The sequence below is a fragment of the Nyctibius grandis genome, chromosome 24 (genome assembly GCF_013368605.1).
Source record: "Nyctibius grandis isolate bNycGra1 chromosome 24, bNycGra1.pri, whole genome shotgun sequence".
In the NCBI taxonomy this organism is placed as follows: Eukaryota; Metazoa; Chordata; class Aves; order Nyctibiiformes; family Nyctibiidae; genus Nyctibius; species Nyctibius grandis.
In genome coordinates this window covers 6,177,052-6,199,678 of record NC_090681.1, presented here as the reverse complement: position 1 = coordinate 6,199,678, position 22,627 = coordinate 6,177,052, and the positions used below count along the sequence as shown (strand labels likewise).

The window sequence follows — 22,627 nt, the reverse complement described above, 5'->3', positions numbered from 1 at the left end:
TGAGCAGGAGGATCGATCCCAGAAGAATCTGCTCTACGAGACTTCCAGCCTCACCTCACTCCCAACAAATTGTGCAAAAACATCTGAACTTCACAGCATAGGAATGGCCTTGGTGATCTTCATTTGGGACCACCTGAATACATCAAAGGAAGAGCTACTGTGTGAGATTTGTGTTTGATACAACCACCTGATTATTTTTGTAAGGCTGTTACTTAAACACTCCAGTATTCATGAGAATCAACTCAATTTTTGTAACTTTTATTAGTATTTATTTAGCCACTGAAATCTGTCGGGTGAAGGTACCTGCAGATGGAGCTGGTAAACTGAGAGGTGACACTGAGAGTCACCATTTTTGTTGAAAGCAGCCAGGGAGTTACAGAACTTATCCCAAATCAAAGGGAAAGCGATTTTATGTACGGTCTAACCTTCCAGCAACATTTCAGCAGCAATTGTATATGCTGCTATCATATCCACAGACCGGATAAATTATCCTAACATATCAAAGCCATAAGCAAAATGACATCTTAATGTAGATCAGGAGAACGAGACCACTTCTGCAACACAAAGCTCCACTTTCTAATCCTAATAGATTACGGAATTTGTTTCTAATAGCTAATGAATTAAGAATCAGCCAATTATGTGTACATTTCTTATTATGCTTCTAATAAAGTGTGAACTTCTCTTTAATTAGAAATGAGATCACGCTGGTGACCAGAAACACCTTTAAAATACCTTTCAGCACTTCACAATGAAGCTCATCAGGGCTTTGAGTTGGAACGGCATTAACGAAATTATATGGAGGTCAAATATTAAAGATTTCAAGGCAAATAAATATCTTTCAATGCCTGGTTCCACATCCGTAGCAAAGAAGGTGGATATATCTGTGTGCATAGTCATCCAGGAAATCTGAGATCATATTCCTTCTGCTCAGCACAGGGCTCAACAGAAACTAGTTAGGCTTCAAAATGTTTATTTGGTGATATTTTTAAAAGAATTGAAATGTCTTTGGCAAGAAAAAATGGACAAAGATTTTCATTAACACTTCCAACCTGATTTTTTTCTTCAAAAGAAGGTTACCTTTTTCTGAGAAATTAAAATAACAGATCTTAAACCTGCAGAGAACCTAGATCCAGAAATTACTCGTGTGCCTCAGCTACTGAGCCAAAAGGCCTCCTGCTTTGCAAAGCCTCAGGAGGAAGGTGAGGTTTTTTGAAGCATTCTAAGATGAAATCTCTAACTGATTATACAACTAAATGATCACAAAAAACCCTCATAATTTTAATGCAAGCAAGACATTCTTCAGTCAAAGATCACAATTAGCTATACATCTGAGCTTTAGGTTAAGTGGCTACTTAAAAAAAAAAAAACAAAAACAAACAAAACTCCTTAAAAACATCAAGTCAAAATCTGTTGGCAAAATGGATCTTAAGCCGGCATTCATCTCTCCTCCTGACTATGCCATATCAGCATGAAAAATAACAAGAGCAGTTTATGTGAGTACTGACACCCCGATTTTTGTCCAGATGCTTTGGTTAGATCTCCTCACATTTGGATTCGCAATGGGCTCTCCTGGCGTATCCCAGAGTAGCCACAATTTTTTTGCGAAATACCATCTACAAAGCACAGCACTGAACTTCTAACCAGCAACTCTTTCTTTAAAGGGCTACTGGAAATGAGCCACGACTACCTCCACCTTAACGTAAAGACCACTTCGATTATCCATAGGAAGCTATTTTTGCTGGCTCCAGGGACAGATGGCTGCCCTTTAAAACTATCCTGTACAGAAGAACCAAGTGTTGTACCAAGACTTCTGTCTCCACCTTCCCCTAGATGTGCAAAAACAATGTAGACGAGACAAGTCTGAAATTGCCTCCAGTCTCTTTAGGAAAGGTTAAAAAAATATATTTAAAGAAAAAAAAATCTATTAAGGGGCCAGCATTCCTGCTTTAAGACTGAGCATTAGCAGGCAAAAAAAGAAGAATAGCTACAGGCCTTGACAGGAATGAAGCAGACCTTCATTTACTGGTGTAGGTTTGGTTTATGGCTGCTGTCTCTGCAGACACTACTCGCTGGCTTTAGGCAGCAGATAGCAGAGGCTGGCTTTTGTCTGCTCAGCAGCTGAACAGGACAGTTATGTCAGTACAAGTATAAAACAGTGGGGGACAGGTTCAAAAAAAGGTGTTGGACGAGGTTTCTGCGTGCTCCTGAACAGACGGCTCCAGTCACATCTTGTTAAGGAGGGGAACTGAGAGATCTCTTGTTAACATAACGAACAGCGGAGGCCAGGTCTGGAAGAAGAGTTCATGCCTTTAGATAGACCAACTGATAGAGTCGGAAACACCCAGACAAGATTCCAGCTACACCAGCCCCGTTGCAGGTCAATAACGCTACAACTTTTGCAAGAGCGAGTCATTAAAAGGAATGAGCAGCTCTCGCGCCGACGGGGTGGGAAAATGAGGTGCAGCAGGAGAAAAGTTTCCCATGGCATGGTGTAAAAGGGCAGGTAGCTACTAGATCTTCTGCTTTCTCTGCTGCTTGCCCCTTGCTTGGCAAGTCAGTCTGCAAGATTGGTAATTCTCTCTGCATGTTTCCTTTCGGTTGCAATCGCCGACTCCGCGTGCATGGGGTGTGCCCCGCAGCAGGGGCAGGATGTGGTCCCACACCTCCTGTGTACACTGGCTTACTGGTGCGCAACATACAGCACCCCAGTCACAGCCCAGCACCCCAAGGGCTCGGAAACCCTGCAGAAAAACACGGCATCAACGTTGCTTAGATTTCCCCCTAACTCATCCACCACCTCGGTAGCTGGCCACAAGCCGCCCAGGAGTTTCACTCCTCCGCTCCCAGGCTGCAGCTAGTGCGAAGCACCTCTATGCAAGCCTCCCAACACGCTTGATATGTAGCCCATGGCTCCTCCATCATGCAGGGCTGCAGACCAGAAGGTGGTGCTGCAAGAATGGTGTAGACGCAACCACCTGACCTGAGCTGGGGTGGAAGATGCTGAATCATCCTTCGGGCTTCATAAAGCCCCACCGCCTACCAGACCTGCTCACTCGAAACTAACAGGGTCCAAAGCTGAAGGAACCCAAGCAATTAATTGTCCATCTGTGTAGGAGGCCTCTTCTGAGGAACCTGAAATTACGACCTTGTTTTTCTGCTTTGTAAAATTTTCCTTTTTGAGTCTTTTGCATTCATTCATGAACGACAGGATTGTGGGGGAGGAGAGCCGTAAATATGACCCTGCTCTGGTTTCAGAGAGAGGATGCTTGGGCAGACAAGTAGCAATCTGACAACACACCCAAAAAGAAAGAAACATGCCTTTTTTTTTTTCTTTTTTCCCTATTTTTTTCCTCCTAAAGGTCAGTTTGGAAGATACTGTTCCTTCCCACAGCAAAATTAAGTGGCATTCTTACAACCAAACCTGGGGTTTAAGACAAGGGTCCCAGAAATAATAAAATGATCATCCCAAAAAGAAGGAAGTTCAAGCCTGGATACAAAAGCATTAAATTAAAAATACATGAACCGCATGACAATTGCAGAAGAGCTTGTTTGTTTTCACAGTGAGTTTCTGCACAGCTCACAAACCAAATACTATGACCTGTGGGGGCTCCATGGGCTATTCTGTGATGCCAAGTCCTAACAGCAATGGACTGGTGTGCAGCTAGTCCAGTGTTTGTCTTGGGAATTCCTATTCTTAGCCCTAGACTGAACAGCAAACAACATTCATGCTCACATTTATGGGGCACTACAGATAAAGAATTTCAGGAAAACAATTATATTGTAGTCAAGGCCCTTGATTTTTTGGAATAAGCATTTCTAGGAAGATTAAAAGGTTAATTTTCAAAACGTGATGCCACAGTCTCACATGGTCTTCAGAGATCCTCAAATGTTAAGACCAGAAGACAGCATGATAAATGATAAAGCCTGACCTCCTGCTAAACACAGGCTGCAGAACCTCTCAGACATTGCTGCATCAAGCTCATTACTTGTCCTTGAGTTTCAATATCTCTTATGAAAATAACAAGTCTTGATTTAAAGACTACAAATGGTGGTAGAAGAAGGAGTTCTCAGTTAAGATGTTCCAGTGATTGATTTCTTCTCTGCTAAGATCTATTCCGTTTTTCTAGGCTCACCTTGTTTAGCTTCATTGCCCAAACTCTGCATCTATAAAATTAAATAACAGACTTTTTTTTGGTTTTTTTGCTCTTCAAGGAGAAATACCCTGACTATCACAAGTCAAGAACAGATCTCTGTGGGCCCTTCCTAAAACCAGCCATATATGTTGTAATTCCCCACCTACAATTACTACTTGAGATCTATTTGGGGTAAGAGAAACATATTTTAAATTCTAGACCTTACACAAACCAAAACATAGAGAATTCTTGGAAACATGCTTCTTTTCAATCAGCCTTCTATACATCTTACACAAACTTGCTAGCTGCAACTGGTTTTGAGGTCTGCAGAGGCTGACTGTGACACTGTGGAACAGCTTTTGGTGAGCAGCAATGGTCAGAAGCCAGAAACCATCATAATTTTCTCTGGTCATTGAGACTGTACGGTGCGGAAGGTCAAAGGGAAAAAAAAAAAAAACCAACCATATTTCTATTCTTCACAAACTAGTTGACATTCCAGTACCCACATCTGGCTATCCGTCAATGGAAAAATTCATATTACTTTTTCTGTAGCATCAAGATTTTCAAAATGTTGCAGCAAGATTTTTCAGATGTTATTCTTAAATACTGCAAACAAGAAAAAAAGGATTATTTTTTCTTAGTAGCTGCAGGGCTTAATAATCACAGAGAGCACAGTACCCAAGACTCAAAGTTCAACGCAACGCAACCAAGAGCCCCTGAGGTTTCCCTCTTAGCGTCCCAGTGCACGGCTTGAGGACTGGCTACGCGGGCTGTTGTTTTTAAAGCTATGTTCCAGTTACTTAAAGCAACAATAAATCTGCAGGGCTATTATAGCAATTTAAAAAGTAAACCTAACAGGGAAGCAAATTTGGAAGCTGTTCCATCTGGCTGGCAGATTGAACGGAGCCGAGCTACACTCACTATTATAGGAGGGACTCGGAGCAAGGTCAGCCATTAAGACCAGCTCCAGAGCCGCTTCCCCCAGCAGCATGGAGGAACTGGTTTACTAGAAGACACTGTATAAATATTTTGCTGATCTGCAAAAGGAGGAAGCTTCCCCGGCCCCGGGCTGACACGTGTCATGATGAGTTCCCAGGCACAATGCTCAATGAATGCTATTATATGAAAGGGTGTTTATTCCACATTGCAAAGCGGTTGCCAGAACACACAATCACGCGTCTTACTCCATGGAGAAACACCTCTCTGAAAGAGAATGAGACAATTATGTTGCGATTAACTCTTTGGTGGTGGCAGTGGGACTTCCCCCAGTCCCTGCACTGCTTCAACCCCTGACCAAGCAGTACTGAGGGCACAAAAGTTACCACTGAGATCCGCCCCACATCCCGGTGAGCTAATTAAAACTTAATTTCAGTGCAGACAGGTGAGATTGAGGCTCTTTCCAGTTCTTCACTGGTTCCATTATCTCACATGCTCACCAGCTTTGATGCTCTACAGATGATCTTGCTCTCTCCACCGCGAGGCAACACAAGGAACAAACTGATCTGAAAGGGCTGCACTGTAGTGCTCGCAGATCTAATCAACAGTTGAAGGGTTTTTATTTCCCTGGGGTATTTCATTTTTACTTCGATTGTCATTTTCTTAAGGAAGACGAATGAAGGAAACACCAGCTTAAAAAGCCTCTATCCTTGCAAGTAAAAACAATACGCCTCTGTTCAGCCTCAGCAAAGGTCCTGCCTTGCCCACTTTTGCCTTGGTAACAATTCTGGTTTTCTTTAACTGTTTTTGCACTGTGGTGGCTGCTGTCTTTGAGGCAGCTATTCCTGAAATGCACAGCAAAAAAAGATCAGAATTAGGCCTAATTTGACCCTCTGCTCCTGTCCCTACTGCCAGTTCAAAACTTAATGAATTTATTGAGCAGCATGTTTTATCCCAGGATCCCAAGTCCAACATCAGTGAATTCTAGACAGCCTCACAAAAATAGAAATGCATCATTCCTGTATTACAGCTGAAACATGGGATCCTGGAGAAGTGTTGCATGACAAGCTGGTATCAGAGCTGAGCCTAGACATCCTGTTTAGCCTCCTTTTATCATGATAAGCTTCTCTTTTTCCATTCTAAAGAACCACACTGTAAGCAAGCTATGATATTTTCCTTCCACTTCCCATGCAGCAATCTTTCCCTTGAATTGTGTGGTGGAGCCTCATCACTTCTTCCAGGAGGCCAAGAGGATCACTGTCTACTTCACTGCAACGTGCTGCAGGTTAACACCACCACAGAAAGCTCTAGGAAGCAAGAGGTCTGGAGGGTGCTGTCAAGTTCTGAATGGCACATTCGTATGAAAAGGAGAGGAGGTGCAAGATTACAGATTAACACTCAATCCTCTGATACCAACAGGGCTTTGACCTCAAGGAGAACAGAATCAGACCATGGATTTATGTACATCATCACACAACCTTTCATTTCTGTAATCTGCTTTCCTGTTTAGCAGCGAGATGTGCACATCTCCGTATGGTCAGGACTTTTTGGCCATCTGTGCTACACACGGATACCAGTAAAGTCATCACTTTAAGTAATCTCTCCTCTGTGTCTTCCCACGAAGTATTAACTTTCTGCAACACATTTGCGCCACAGCAGAGGACAGGAGGAGGAGGAAAGTCACGTTTGCAACTTCAGTGAGCCAAGCTCTTCTCTTGTGCACACCAAGTTTGGTACCACGTCACCCTGAAACATGACTGGGCATCTCAGGTGCAAACAGGCCTTCTTCAACTTGTGCTTCCCTTTTCCGAGGTGCACCAGCGAGAGGACAGGACACACTGGCTGGTTCTTGAAAGAGGAAGGAGCCAAGTAAAACCTGGCTACTAGCAGGGAGCCTGGAGAGATGTCTCATTAGCTGGCAGTACGAAAGCAAGTTTTCTGGGTGGAGTAACGGCAACCTTACACCTTCTACAATCCCAGATCAACAGTGTGTGTGTGCATGTGAACACCCTACAGGAAGCAGCACTTTCTCTTTTGTCCCACAAAGTTGTTAGGTCCACGGTCATGAACCCATGGCCACTGGGTCGCCTACTGCCTATGAAAACTGTTGACACAGACCATGACCCGACACAGCTGAGCCTACTGCTGCTGTCCCAAAGCTGGTAGACTGGAGATCCTATGAGGAAAGGATGACAGAGTTGGGGTTGTTCAGCCCAGAGAAGAGAAGGCTCCGGGGAGACCTTATTGCTGTCTTTCAATACTGAAAGGGGGCTTATAAGAACCACTGCTACTGACAGTCATTTGAATAGTCTGCTCAGGGGGACTTGAGCCATTTCTACTCCTTCAATTCTTGTGGTACTTTCTCCTTACTTCACACTCATCCCTAAATCATCTCTAAGTGTGCACTAACTTCAGGACATGACACATCTTAGCGTTGGACAGGAGGTCAAAGGTTTTCTGTGTGAGCTGCTCACATAGTTAGCTGGGCAAGGGGAGGCCATGAAGTAGCTCAGCAGAGAAGACTTCTTGTTCTTAACGTTAAAAACAATGAACTTGTTTCACATGCCAGGAGCTGCAGCAAGGAAGCTGTTTCCCCCAAGATGTTGAGATATTTCTTGACAGTGTGGGAATGCAGAGTCATCTTCTGCTCTCTAGATGCTTCTTCAATGCCTACCTCCACCTCACCCAATATCTTCAGCTCTTACACTTCTTCCCTGTAGCTCTGAGCACATCCAACCACTTTTAAATCTCCACCCTATTTCCCAGAGGAACCGTCTCTTTCCTCATTACTTCCCTTAGCCATTATTTCTCATTCGATGTGACAATACCATCAACTCTCCAAAGCACTGTGGGACACTGTCCACATAAAGAATGTGTTGTATTAGCTACCAGACACCTCCAGGAGAAAGAGATTGTCCTGTGTTCAGTGCATCACTTCAGCCTCAGGGGAAAAGCCAGCAACAGTAGACCTAATCGGAAAAGTCCTCACAGCCACGCAGACCTTCATGCATGATCAGCAACTCACCTACGTTGTTTCACCCCAGGGTAAAAGTAGTAAAGCTTATCTTCTTTCTATGAATCATCTTAAGAAAACAGCCCCAATTATAATATAAAACATTGCTGCTACAACACCAACTTGTGCGGGAATTTATTTTTAGAAGCAGCTTAAAATAACAATATCTTGTTAAAAAACATCGCCTCAATTTTGGTAAAGGATGACGTAAGAGCAGTGATACACACTCCTGTGTGAGGAGGCACTTCACACCCTGCACTAGGACTTCTGCACATCACCAAGCTGAGAGAAAACACTGAAAAAAAAAAAAGAAGGGGAGGAAGTCCAAAATTGGTCTTAACACCTCACTGCCAAGGTAATAAAATGCCAGGGCTTAAAAAGAGGAACGTAAAGGAATGAGACAAAGAAGGTTTTGGAAACAACAGTGGGTTTCCCACTAAGAAGTGAAGAGAAAAAGCTGCATGTAACTTTGGGGAAGGGATTTGGTTTCTGACAGCCAGCCCTGGGTCTGAAATGGACTCTGATGCAGTGTGGACTCTTGATTTGAAACGCCACTGGTGCTGTGAAACTAGGTCTCAATGCAAAGACTTGAGGACACATCCTGATCTGCCACCTCTGGTACACCCTTCTGCACCAGTAAAGTAACGGAAAAGGAAAGGAAAACAGCCCTTGGCAGCAGCATCCATCCCTGCAGACATGCACCCCCAGCACCGACACCGTGGGGTGCCCTTTCGCCGAAATAGGCTCCAGCTGTCTCCTGACACAAGGACTTGAGAGGGCATCACACTCTCAGGTGTCCACCAAAAACCATTGCGGATAATAAAATCCCTGCCAAGAGCAAATTCTTTTCCACAGGCCATGCTGTGTCCACTCTGCACCTCATCTTGCTCTCTGCCCTTTCATGAAAGCACAAGGGAAAATTCATCCATGAAGACACTGCTGAATCCTAGCAAGATCAAACCCGAAGGATACACCTCAAAACCACCGCAGGTTCATGGCACTGTGAAACCAAGCAAGAAAAGCAAAGCTGAACTAAAACAAAAGGGAAAACAGTAGTCGTGTGAGATTTGAAAGTGGTGAGGAAGAGACTCTGCCAGTGCCCGCGGCTGCTGCTTGTGGCTCTGTGACACCAAACCTTCCCATTTAACTGATGAAGATGTTGAGTAATGGCCATAGCAGCCACACAGTTATTTTCACAGGGAAAAACTTCTGGTCTTTCAGACTTGTAAAACTCAAAGCCATCTTAGTATTTTGATGGAAGCTTTCCAAGGAAGCTCACTTTTTAGTGGTGAATAAATATGAAATGAGAATCGAGGGCTGAATCTGATGGAAAATTACCTCATTTGACACACTCTGTTCTGCAACCTTCGCTATATGCGGATACATATGGGCAAGCACATATGCAATGCCATACAGTTTTGTTTTGTGAGAAATCTGAACAGCTTTTCCAAAATGGAAAACAGTAAAAGAAAGAAGCAGTAAAAAAAGTGATGGGAAAAGTCAGTGGCATATGCCAGTGAGAAAAGATACAGCTTTTGGTAAGACACACAAGTGGAAAATTACAGGATTGTTCCAGAGGGAAAAAACCATGTGTAGGATGGGGCAAGGATGCAGATGGGGGGGTTGGCCATACCAGAAGATCAGGAGCAGAACCAGGCTGCTGCCAGAAGGGAAATTTGGTACAATTCTCAAAAAAAGAAGCTGCAAGAAGAGAAGGAACATGCTTGAAGACATCAGCACAGGGGTAGCTGGGCCACCTACAGATGGGCAATATGGGAAAGGTGACAGGAGAGGGATTTACTGACAACAAAGGTATAAGAGGAGATGGATGGATCTAAATGCTGGATGTAGTATAATTCTCCTTCACTGCCCAAGCAGCCAGAGATTTATACATTGCACCATGTGAAAAAAGTCAAAAGTGTTACTAAAACTCACAAAGGTTTTCAAGAAAATTCTTTAGACATGTATTTCACGTAGATAAAAGCCAGACAGATAAATTAATCCTAATTAATCTGATTAGGATTATTGTAGTGGTACGAATCATTTACTGGTACCATAAGCTTTTTCCCCCCTCTCTCCAAAAAGGATTTCCTTTGCGCACCTGCTTTTAACACCACCATACTGGATAGCACATCCAAATATTATTCCATTATGGTCAGGAGAGATTTCATTCACTCAGTGAAATGCAATGAATAAATACAAAATCTTTCACATTATGTACTCTCCACAGTGATATTTAAGGCTTTTTCCCCCAGAGTAAATCAGTTTTATGTAATTAGAGTCCTTGAAATATCAAATTGCAAGTCTTTTTTCACAGAACTTAATTTCTTCTCAAATTCCCGCAACTTTGGGAAAGACATAGAAGTCACAGAGGAGGGGACTAGAAATCAGCATTTCTTAGCCAGTCTCACTCTATGAGCCTAACGCAATACTGGCCTCCTGTGCCTCAGTTTCCCTCTTTGCAACATGGGAATAGTATTTCTGGCCCTATGACACAGGTGCTGGGAATCCTAATTCACTGTCACATCTCTGAAGCATGAGGTGAATAGCAAGTGGAAATTATTTTTCCTGTTTAAGCTTAAATTTCCAGAAACAGATGTCACAGAGGAGACGAGGTTTGAAATCGAGAGCTATTCTGACAAACACATATACATTTAGGTGCAGCTAACAACAAAACCCAGCTTTATACTCCTCCTGAGAGAGAAACAAGAAGCTAGTTCTCATCTGAGTTCACGTGCAACTCATTACCTTTGGGGTCTGTCCACAGTTTTTGTTTTCCTTTCTTATTTGTTAAACACCAACAGTTACAGGGACATAAACAGTGGCTGTCCACTATATTTTTGGTCTCCGCGGGCAGCACCTGGCTCTGCCCCTTTACGTTATAAATATAAGCTTGGTCTATAAAGCTTCATTTATCAGACTCCATGGAAATTTATAAATCCTGAAATACCCTTTGCCATTTCCACCAAGATGAACCTATGTGATAGTCCACTGATACAGAAACACAGTGTTTGAGCCAGAGGGCAAAAATCCAAGCAAGGGACACAGACCATCTCCTTGGACACAGACCTTCTGCCACCCCCAGCAGGTCCAACACATCCCCACCATCGCCCACAACTTCCTCCTCAGTTTGTAAGTCACGCAACAAACTGTGTTTGCTTTCCTTCCCTCTGGATCTCAGCCCCAAACACTCCTTAAGAAACAAGGATTTGCTGAGCAAAGGGGCAGCAAAAGGTGGGTTTTCCATCGAGAACGAAGGGAAAAAAGAAAACTGTAACTACACAGGCAAAAAGTTGACTTGCTGATTTGCCAAGACAGCATAGCTGCTGCTCTTTCAAACTCCTGGCCCTGCACGTAACTGGTCTTGTTCAGGCACCCGTATGGTAAATAAACTTAATGTTCATCACAAAACTTCAAAGGGACTGATGAAATCTCTTCCTTTGGGATACAAATCTCATCGTCCCAGGGAGTTGTGTTGCCTTTCGTACCTTTTGCAAGGCGAACGCAGCATCACGGGATGCTGCCACAGTGCACGTTGCCAAAGGGAAGTACATATCGAGTGCGTGTCCAAGGTGTCCTAGCTCTAGCGCAATTCAGTATTTTTATAATTGATTTCAATGATGGAACATAGTATGCTTACTAAAATTGCTGCTGATACCAGGCTGGGATGGGCTGCAAGTACTTCAGAAGCCAGGATTAGGATTCAAAATGATCTTGATAAATTGTAGAAATGGTCTGGAAAAAAAAAAGGAGAAAAAGAAAAAGACAATTCAGGAATGATGGGTCAACAGTGCTAAGGCAGGAATAATCAATGACAGGGTCACAAGGGAAAGAAATATCAACTCACAAGGGGCTTTTTTGGAAAAGGATCTCAGGATTACCGTGGATCACAAACTGAACAGGAGCTGAACACTGTCATGTTTCTGTAATAAAACCCAGTACAGAATCACAGAAGGTTTGGGTTGGAAGGGACCTTTAAAGGCCATCTAGTCCACCCGCCCTGCAGTGAGCAGGGACATCTTCAACTAGATCAGGTTGCTCAGAGCCCTGTCCAACCTGACCTCGAACCATTTCCAAGGATGAGGCATCTACAACCTCTCTGGACAACCTGTTCCAGTGTTTCACCACCCTCAGCATAAAAAATTTCTTCCTTATATCATCACACTGCCATACGTAGAGAAGGGTACCATTCACCAGATACACAAAGGGAACTTTTGCTTTATGTAGCACTACTAAAGTCCTGATATTGGACACTGCATTTCAATAAAATTGTAGAGAAAGTCCCAATGCAGACAGAAAGAACGATCTGAAATTGAGAAAGCACATACTGGAAAAACAGTGAAAAAATAACATTAAACTGGACTAAAGAGTAAGGATGACAGGGAGGCATCATAATGGTCTTCAAACACATAAAGAGGGTCACATGAGGAATAAACCATCTTTTTGGCTAGTCAAGAGTAGCACAAGATGTCATAGTCTTAAATTGCACCAAGGAACACAGGTTAGACACTAGGAAAAGTTTCTTGACTAAGGGAAGAAAAGCACTGAGACAGAAAATCACGGACAGCTGTGGGCTCTCAAATACCTGGATCAGAAAAGTTAATGCAGTCCATCAGGAAAGGGCTTGGAGGAGCTGGGTCTACTTTGAAGTCTTAATTTTCTTTGTTTCAAGGGGTAAAAATACTGTAGGAATCAACCCAATGACTGACCAGCTGAACCTACACAAGCCAAATGTTATTAATTAACTACATTATAACAGTCAAGGCCATGACCCCATCCACCATGTGATCCACACAGGCAGCCCATCTTCCCCAACTCCTGTCTATCTATGCAGACCAGGTAGGGGAAAGAAGTTATTATTATGTCAATATTGTGGAGATCAAACAGAGACTTGAAGAGACCAAGTCCCATGCCAAAGTCATACAGATCTGCCACATCAAAAGAAGAGCCCTGTCGGGTGGCATGATCTCAAAATGACCCTACTACTTAGGGAAATATTAAAGTATATTCAATAGAGGTCTCACTCAAACATTTGCAAATGCCCTGCTTGCAGCAGTACATAATAGGATGTGAAAACAGTTTTATTTTTGAACAAATCTTCCTTCCTACATGGCATGCAAAATATTTGTTCGCAGGTGAGAGACTGTAACATAAATGCTCAGAGCACTAATTTCTCATTAGAAGTAACCTGCACAGAATAACGATGGGCCTGGAGGGTGAGAGTTTCATGGCTGATGAGTGAAAGCAAATGTTTTTAGCCATTTTCATTGAGTGCAAAAATAGATTTATAATAAGCCGCTCTCCCAGTCTGGCAGGTTGCTGACAGCCGCAGCAGAGGCTGCAACAGGGCACCTCACCTGGGGTGGCAAAGGGTCTCGCAACTTCCTTCGAGTGGCTGGGGGATAGTTTCGTCCAAGCTCACCACCAAGCCACAAAACTCTTCCTTCTGCACACCCAGTGAACAGGCAGCCCCTGCTCTGTGCAGAGATTTTCACCAATGATTTCAAGAACCCAAAAGGGGCTCATTGCAGCCATCACTACCCCCCAGCATCACCAAGCCCTCGCTGCCACCTGGCTGCAGATAAGCCCGGAAAATCCAGCGCCAGAACAGTCATTACAGATGCTTTTATCAGAAGCTAATTTTAATTTTAATAGGAAAGATTAATAATAATAATAATAATAATAATAATAATAATTAAAAAAAAAAGAGAGCATTTCAGAAGCACACAGTGATGCTAGCCAGTACAAAACTGCCCTGGCTTTAGAAGAGTATTAGTGTCGCATCACTCTTCTACCACCAAGGCTTCTCCAGGGCATCCCTAATCACAAAGCGTAGCTGAAATGCCAATGGGAATAAATGCTGGCCTTGCTGATGCATAAACATCTAAACAGATTTCTTTTTGCACCATCTTTGACAAGCTGAAGCTCCAGCCTTTATCCTGATTTAGTTCGGGAGCATCCTATGAAATAGCAGGCAGACTTCTATTGATAAGCTACATCAATATTAACTGGGAGGCATCTGCCCCATCTGGGTTTTGAACAAAGAATATCAGATTAAAAGGAAAAAAGGGGAAAAAAAAAAAAAAAAGCAGCAGTCCAGGCACTTGAGATAAAGTAGCGGTTATCACCCTCCCTAACAAGGCTGCATGCTTTCTATCTCCAGGCAATGACTCTGTGAAAGCAGTTGGAATACAAGTTAAAAATTCATATCCCAGCCAAGCTGACCTCACTAAGCCAGAGGAGGGTCAGGGCTTCTATGGCCTTTCCCTGCACATTTCTGGAAGACGATGGCACTACCAGCTACACTGGGCAGCTCACTGCTCTGGCCATCCCCTTGGCAGGTGCCTTCAGCCAGGGAAGGGCCTTGTTGCTTCTCCTTTCTTCTTGTATAAAAGCTTGCAAAACCATTTAGATGAAAAAAAAAAAAAAAATCTCTGTTTCAGGTTGAAAATGACTTTGTAAATCACACAACTCGCCTAGCACGGAGATGTCTGGCAAGTCTCCTTTGCAATGACTCTGAACAGGGTCATAATGTACTGTTTAGCTCTGCTTTCTGCAGAAGTAATGGGTTTCTGCAGTGCTGCTGGCAGGACGTCGTCCCCTCTCCCCCCACCAGTGCTGCACCCCAAGCAGACTTGCAGGACAAGATGCAGCCAATTAAATGAGCAACTGGAAGCATCCAGGGTCTTGATTCAGCAGCTGGGAACAGGTACTAACAAAGCTGCGGTTCTCAGGAGGTAACACAGCACTGAGCAACTAAATTTTTGTAGTGGCTATTCACCCACTAAGAAGAAAAAAAAATTAAATCCACCATTTATGTGCTATTTCACCCTGCTGACAGGAAAGAGCTGGAAAGGGCCATTGCTTCTGAGCTTAATTACATCTGATGCTTCTAAGGGTGAGGGAAAAGAGTACTTCATGAGCCAAAACCAAAAAAGTTAATATATTATACTGCAGCAAGAACACAGCATCTTCAAAGCTTTCCCTCCCCACACCCTGAAGTGTGAAATCAGAGATTTTTTTTTTTTTCTCAGTAATGCTTTTTGCTCATTTCCTGCCTGGCCTCATACTCTTACAACAATGAATCAGGATTAATTAACATCAATGTCAAGATTAAGATCATGCCTAACCAGGACTTTCTTGTCATCGTCTAGGGTATTAAACTAAAGCCCACGTAATGATGGACTGACCACACTGCCAGGCTGGGCGAACTCCCTTTACCCATGGGGAGCTGGTGCTTTCGGGTGAAACCAGCCCACCGCTTAGCACAAACCTCTTGCTTTGGGTGTAACTCAGCTGTTCTCCCCAAGTTGGTTCTTTGTTTTCCATGCACTGCTTCTAAACCTCCCATCACCGTTTATTTTCACATTCCCAGGCAGGAAGCAAGAAGCCTGAAGCTGTGGTCTGAGGTGAATGAAATGCGCTTTCAGCATAAGATACTGCAAGCCACAAACAAGTAGAAAAAGGAAAAACAAGTCCAGCAGTCTATGGTGCTCTGAAATCAGTGATTAGTACCTGAGAAGGAAATTTATCTGGATTCTTCTCCAAATATAACTTCTGACCTTACCAGGCTCCATATTCTCATAAGGTGACTTGCTATCAATTAAATGATGAACTTCCAGGTAGCTTTTTGTAAGACCAAGATGACCACAAGGTCTCGTCTTTCTCATCTTCTGGGCATTTGCTCAGCAGGCTACTGCAAGTTCAAATCCAAATGTTTCGGCAAAAAAGGCAGCATGAAAGGGTGGGATGCAACCCCGTTGGTCACCTCCCTGTAGGGGACAGGATGTGCCTCCTTAGACAGGCAGCTCGAACCTCTCCAGCCTGGCAGAGATCTATGAAACAGCCTCTCCAGCCCAGACGATGCAGCGGATTGCTGCAGCATCATAAGCACGGTAACGCCTTTACTTGAAGACCCTCAGGAGATCTGCAGCCACCCCCTTCCCAAGTTTTGTACACACTTTATAAACACAATGTTCTCAAAAGAAATCTGCTGTCAAGCATGACATAGCGTCTGTGGCACTTTCTACAGCTATTCATTCATCTTTCCCACAGCGTATCAAGAACAACAGAAAAATTATTCATGTGGCACATTTCTGGTGCTCGTTGGTATTATTTGACTTCAGTACAGTATTTTAGAAGCTTTTCAAGATGTTAAAAAAGCATGTCCTTTGCCTTTAGAAATCGTTAAGAGAAGCAAAGAGAGTCACAGGTACGGGGAACTGTCAGGCACTTTAACTTTTTGACATTTCTGCAGAGTAAAAGTACTCTGTCGAACTAAAGGAAGCGGAGTAAGGCTATGAAGCCAGATTGAACCAGCAGTTCATGAGACTTAAGTTTAGGATGTAATCAATTATAGAAAAGAGTGTAAAAAAAAAATTGGAATTTCTTTGTGGAACACTAGCCTCCATCTCTGAGCAGAAAGCATCATATAGGCAGTTATTTCAGTAAAAAATATGATGGGCAAACATATGTACTAATGACTCATTAAGCTACAAATCTTTGCTTAACCTTCCCAGCAGTGCTTAAGGAATAATTTCACTTTCCAGCCTCCAATATATGGATATCCAGGCTCCTATGAAGAGCAAGGAACAAGAAAGCTCACACCACCCTTCCCACCCCATCACCAGCAAGGGGGGAGATCACACCTCCTGCAGTTCCCTGCAACAGTCTGTGCAGTCGCACTGAGGTCCAAAGCAGAAACCAGAACCTTGTGGGGGTTTTAAGACTTTAGCAGCCTAATAAAGCCACCCTTCAACAAGATGAGCTCTATTTGCCACAGTGTGGTCAACAGAAGCACATCTCTGCATTGCACGTGCTGAAATGCCACAGTATTTTCATCTCACTGGTCAAGAAGCTCCCACATATTAGCAATTTCTATGCTACTACTCACTTTCTTCAACCTTCTCATCTGAAGGATGACACAGAAGTGTAACCTCGAGCACAGCGTCCAAGACTAATTGTAATTTTTAAATTCCACTCATGTCACAGACCCAATTTGTACAGAGCACAGCTGGGTTTGGTTTTTTTTTTGCCTTATGAGAGAGGGGGGAAAAAAAGTAGCAATTCTCTTCTGTGCACAGAAGTTCTGCTGTACTTTTGCTGGATGACACACCAAAGAACCACAACTGCACAGCCCAAAGGAGACAAACGGCTGATGCAAACGGAAAACAATGCAGCAAAAGGAAGTCATTCTGTAAGGCAATTACTTTGTTCTTTCAGGGGCTTTTTGGGGTATCTTCTTTCCATAGAAAGTTTCCACTACAGTTATTTAAATGAAACTCATGTATTTTTGTCCTCAAACCTATGAGTCTGCATAGCAGGAGCTCTGCTGAAAACCAGTAGAACAACATATAATTGTGCACAGGTCCAGGTTCTTTTGTCAGAAACACAGAGAAAGCACAAGGAATGCCCAAAACCAATCAGTGAGTCATCTTCTTAAACTAAAACCTGGAAAGACCTCAAGATATCATTTAGCAAAGCCACTGGAGATGCTTTAAGGGCCACACAACTGTCTGCAACAACATGAAAACTGAGAGCCCAAAGGTAAACTGCACAGGCACGTACATCTTCATGGGGTGGGGCGAAACAGGGAAAGGGAAGAGTGGAATGAAATCCCTCCACCAAGAGTCATCCCACCACTTGAAACATCTCAAGGCTGGACAAACATCCTCACTCTACCGGGTTGGAAACGCCCCTTTTCAGGACGCAGATTTTCATCACGTCCATTTTGTGCTCCAGCGGACTTAGACATGGGGGAAAACACCGCCGTGCAAGAGGAGTGCAGCCTGGGTCAGAGCTCAAACCTGAGCTTCAGCCTTCAAGTGATTTTGGGACATTTGTGCCAGTCTCCAGTGTGCTGCCGGCCTTCCCCCGAGTGTGCAGATGGCTGAATATTAAAGCAGCTTTTGCTTCCTGGCACCGTGCAGCAATGCAGCGACATGAACACAGCATATAAAAGACCATTTCTGCAGAAGATTTACAATCTGCCTTTAAACCCTCTAAAGGGGTTAAATAACGTGGCGAGCATGGGTTTCTTGTGGAAAAATGACTCACAGGAAGGATGGCAACAATGCACTGCTATAAAATATTAAACATAATAGGTCTCTCTGCCCTGGACTGGAAGAATAAAAAACAAGGTAAGTGGACCTGTGTTTTTCTCCTGGTTCTCAAAGTCACTAATGGCCCTCTGGGTCTGTGAACAGCTGTCACCAGCATACTGCAGGTACCACAATTTACTCACTGCAAATTATTGCCTGGCATTTAATTAAAATTTTATTGCGGTGATTCCCATCAGCTGTCTCCACAGCACCAAATGGAAGAGACTGAAGAGAAAAGTGGATCTTTCAGAGCAAACCGAGCCCAGTTCATCAATAAAATACCGTCGCTCTGAAAGGGGAAAAGAAAGTGTGTGGTAAGAGGTTCGGTTATCTGATGTTTTTTCCCTGCCCGAGGGCCCCAAATTGCTGTTCCCGGCACTGACGCCTGATCTGAACTAGCCTGAAGTCAGCCGTGGGACAAGTCCAGAACATGGATCATGTTTTTATGCTTGGGCTCATCACGGGTCACGCAGCATCCCTTTAGGAGCAGAGGATGGAAGAACCAAACTCAACAGTTCACTTGTCCAGCTTGGGAGGAAAGCACTCCGTAGCTTTTAGAGAGGAAAGCTCCGTATTTGCCATTTTATTTCCCACGTCTCAGACCTTTTAGGAATAATCCCAACCTGGTGGAAGGATGTCCACCTAATGGAGACTCCTCAATGATTTGTGCTTTTTTTGCCCTAAAACGATGAATGACCATTCTTGCTTCCATTACAGCAGCTGGAGACATCAGAGAGCTGAAGGGACCTAGTGCTTTATCATAGAATCACAGAATGGTTTGGGTTGGAAGGGACCTTAAAGACCATCTCATTCCAAGCCCCTCTCCCGCGTTCCTGTAGCCCCTTCAGGTACTGGAAGGCTGCTAGAAGGTCTCCTCGGAGCCTTCTCTTCTCCAGGCTGAACAGCCCCAACTCTCTCAGCCTGTCTCTATAGCAGAGGTGCTCCATCCCTCTGAGCATCTTTGTGGCCTCCTCTGGACTCGCTCCAACAGCTCCGTGTCCTTCTGATGTTGGGAGCCCCAGATCTGGACACAGCACTGCAGGGGGGTCTCACAAGAGCAGAGCAGAGGGGCAGAATTAGTGGATGAAGCAAAGGGACCAGATCTGGTCAGTCCCAGACTGCTGCTCTATGCACTCCACCGTGCCCAGATCTTGCACTGTTTCAGCTGGGGGCTGGACGAGAGCACAAAATCACCTTTTCTCCTGTCCTGCACATTTTTCTGGTGGCTTCTGTAAAAGTCAGTAACTACAAGCACAAGTGTAGGAGACTCGGCAGCTCTGGGGCTTACTCACAAGCTCCCATCTGTCCCAGAGGCTCTGACAATGATCAGGTGTGCAGAGGTCCCATAAGTGTCCCTGGCTGTAAGGGAAGAAAAAATCCCTCATCAGATATCTCCTCCTGGACCCCATATACAGCGATCCCGAATCCATGAGCAAAAAAAACACAGCCAAGGAAGGAAACAGTCGCAGCCATGAAAGCTGATGCTTGATAGCACCAGGTCATCCTAAACATCAGTGTCCTTCTAGTAGTTGAGGCCTCCCTTGATCCTTCAAAAAAGAGGGGGGGAAAGGCAAAAAACAAGACAAAACATCCTCATTTTAAAGGATTTAGAAAAAACCTGCCCTTATGATACCTGCAGACATTCACTGGAAGCCCTGAAGCACAAGACCCAAGGAAAGCAGAATTTTTATGCCAAGCTTCGAGTGATACGGGATGCTAAGAAAAACAATGGCAACCCTTCTCTCTCCACAGTCAGAGGAGAAAGAGGCTTATACACACACCAGCTCCAGGGCCAGGATGGATTAACACCGTCATCTGCGCTACAGCTCACAGTACTGGGGAAAACACAGCTCTTCAGGTTTAAAACTAAAGGGCTCTGAAGACTTGAAATACCCAATGGCAAGCAGATATTAGCACCTTTGTAGAGTCTCAGGGGTTAACACAGGCACAGCTGAGCCACTCTAATAAAGGTATCAGTTTGATGCTTTACCTCCCCATGCAACTACTCTGGGAAGTCAGGGGAAACAGAGCTAGAATGATGGATGCAAAATTAAAAGCTCAATAAATAATTAATTGCTGAGGTCATCAAATTGTATGAATCTGTCCATCTCGCTCTCCGCTCTCCTGTTAATCGGAGAAGTCTCTGTTTCAATGGTGGGTGAAGTGGTCCTGGAAGAACCATAATCTCTGCACACCGCTGCCGTGAAGCTTGTAACTGGGTGCCATATAAATCAATAGTAATAAATCATTTGCTGAATGCTGTAAAGACTTTAAGAGTGTTAAGCAAACAGAATGCCTCCAGAGAGCCCAAAATAAAGTGAGAGGCGAGTCTGAGTAACTTATTAAGGTAATTATTAAAATGCATAATCGCAAAACATCAAATATGTATAGCAGAGACAAAACCTTCTTTCCTTTTTCCGGGATCAGCCTCTCCACACATGCCAATGAAAAAGAGCACTCCTAAGTACCAGAAATAAAATACATGGCACACGTGAAAGCTAGCAAACCCACCTCACCGCCCGGCCACCGTAACCCTTTCTCTTCCCCCGTCTACGCACTACCTCCCTCTGAGGTTTGCCTTCATCAGTAAGCTCCCTCGAGCTGGGACCACACGGTCAGTTTTTCCAATAAGTACAATTTCTAGTATGTGATGGTGTTACTCTGATTATAAATTATTGGTTAACAACAATAAATGTGAATGCCCAGAATGGAAGAAATTTATCCCATGGCTGATGTGTTGCAAAGCTTGTTGCATCCTCCAGACACAGGCAAGGTGAACTGATGTGATCCAGCGCATCAGGTCCTTGTGCTCCGACCAGCAGCAATGTCATGATCCAGTCTCTGCACTGGGTCAGATCAGCAGCTTGACAAGGAATAATGACACCCGCTGCTCCAGTATGTGAAGCACAAACAGGGGAGACCTTATTGCAGTCCACAACTACCTGAAGGGAGGTTGTAGCGGGTGGGAGTCGGCCTCTTCTCCCAGGCAACTAGCGATAGGACAAGAGGACATAGCCTCAAGCTGCGCCAGGGGAGGTTCAGGTTGGACATTAGGAAGCATTTCTTCTCAGCAAGGGTCATTAGCCATTGGAAGGGGCTGCCCAGGGAGGTAGTGGAGTCACCATCTCTGGAGGGGTTTAAGAGAAGACTGGACATGGCACTCAGTGCCATGGTCTAGTTGACATGGTGGTGTCAGGGCAATGGTTGGACTCGATGATCCCAGAGGTCTCTTCCAACCTGATTGATTCTGTGATTCTGTGTGAGAACTGTTAGGTTTCTTTCTACTTCTAGGGAGGAACTGGGGAAATCTAACAGATCAACCTGTAGTTTATTGAGGGTTAATAGCTAATGTTTGCACAAAACGCCAGTGTTTCACAGCCTCACACAAGTGCTCAGGTCCTCTCTGCTTTGTGCTGCATCTACAAAATGAGTTTTAAAAGTTCTCTGGAAGTTTCTTCTCAATTTGTGAACAGTGTTGCTCCTGTATCCACGCAGAAATGTCACGTTATCTGTGAGGAATACCATGCTACTTGGTTAAGCATAGCCCGTGCATATCACTACAGTATGTTACAGTATGAGAAGACTGCCCAGCAATGACGGTGAGCAGATGAACGTCCTCACCGCTGTCTTTGGACATGGGACAACAACAGGCTTGGGTCCATGGGCTGCACGACATGGGAAGTACACACTCCAGCTGCATGCCACCCTCTCCCTGAAGTTACGTACTGCATGCTTTTCTCCTCAAATCCTGCCTGCTTCACCACACACAAAGGTGCAGCACGGAAACTCCTGTGCAGGCAGGGCCAGGGTGAGACCCTGTGAGCAGGCTACCAGCTGGAGGTGGCTCCTCCACCAGCAGCGGGTCCAGGGGCTCTCCCACCTGCAGTTCCTCCTCCGATGCCATGGCACACAGGAGATGCTCCCACATCTTGGCACCACAGCACGTTGGCACCCCAAATCCAGCCCCAGCTATGCGGTGAAGCCACGTGGGTCTACTCTTTGTGGCCACAGTAGAGTAGGACACCCATAATCATATCTAAAAAACCCCTCTCACAATAAATAACCTGCATCTCTAACTTCTCATATTTCTTTAACACAGGGCCAGACCACCACTACTCTGCAGGCAGATCCCATCCATCTTCAAACTTTTTTTCCTCTTCATAAGAAAATCTGACTTATTTTATGTTTATTCCTGAAACACCATCATACAACACAGCACCAGAGGCCAAACACCAAACTGCCCCTTTTCCAGCAGACTGGGTGCTCCTCTCTGCCATTTCACTTAAGCTGTTTCTCGACTGCATTAGAAACACGGCCAGTAAAAACCTCTTGAAAACACTGTTCCCAATTAAAGCCAGCCCTTATGAAGCCAGTATCACAGCCACTTGCTTAATACATTTCTCCCTAGAAGAACTTACAGTGATGAACCCCCAAGCATAACAGTT

The 22,627-nt window shown here is 44.3% G+C and overlaps 1 protein-coding gene across 5 annotated transcripts in view; it reads right to left on the bottom strand.

Moving 5' to 3' along the window:
• Positions 1 to 22,627, bottom strand: part of HIVEP3 (HIVEP zinc finger 3) — a 277,890-nt gene that overhangs the window by 90,011 nt on the left and 165,252 nt on the right. For 4 of the 5 annotated variants that reach the window (XM_068417609.1, XM_068417606.1, XM_068417610.1 and 1 more), the window contains one exon: positions 11,723 to 11,817. The exons of the other annotated variant lie outside the window; for it this stretch is intronic. The gene's annotated coding sequence lies outside the window, so the exon portion shown is untranslated. The remainder of the gene's footprint in view (positions 1 to 11,722; positions 11,818 to 22,627) is intronic. 5 annotated transcript variants of the gene reach the window in all.